The sequence below is a fragment of the Chaetura pelagica genome, unplaced genomic scaffold (assembly GCF_000747805.2).
Source record: "Chaetura pelagica isolate M959 unplaced genomic scaffold, ChaPel_1.0 scaffold1829, whole genome shotgun sequence".
Classification (NCBI taxonomy): Eukaryota; Metazoa; Chordata; class Aves; order Apodiformes; family Apodidae; genus Chaetura; species Chaetura pelagica.
In genome coordinates, this window is record NW_009954450.1 from 19,866 (window position 1) to 20,449 (window position 584).

Below are 584 nucleotides of genomic sequence, written 5' to 3' on the forward strand. Positions count from 1 at the left end.
CTGTGTCTGCAGCAGGGACTTTCCTCCAGAGCTTCATGATCTGTTTGCAGCGGCTCGACCAGTCTGGGAGGCCAGTGGGAGCAGAGGAAGAGGAGGAAAGAGGTGTCAGCCCACCCGGGACCCTTCCTGAGCAACCATCCCCCTTTTGCATCTGGAAACCACCCCTAAAATCCACCACCCCCAAAACATCCCTCCAAGGAACGTTTCAATCCCCCAGGATCCCTCCCAGATCCCCACCTGGATAATCCTGCTTGAGGCTGGGGAAGTTCATGTTGGCTTAAAGCATCTAGAGACCACCCCCAAAATCCACCACCCTCTACCAGGAATTGGCACACCCCAAAAAATCCCTCCAAGGAACGTTTCAATCCCACAGGACCCCCCCTCTCACCCTCCCCAAACCTCTCCCAGATCCCTACCTGGATAATCCTGCTTGAGGTTGGGGAAGTTCATGTTGGCGTAGAGGACGGGGGAGATGGTGGAAAGTTCCCCCAATTCCTCGTCCTTCTCCCAGCGCTGGAGGCTGCGCTGGTTGTAGGACAGACCATCCCCCTCCCCCTCAGGGCTGGGGGTGGTGGGGGTGGAGG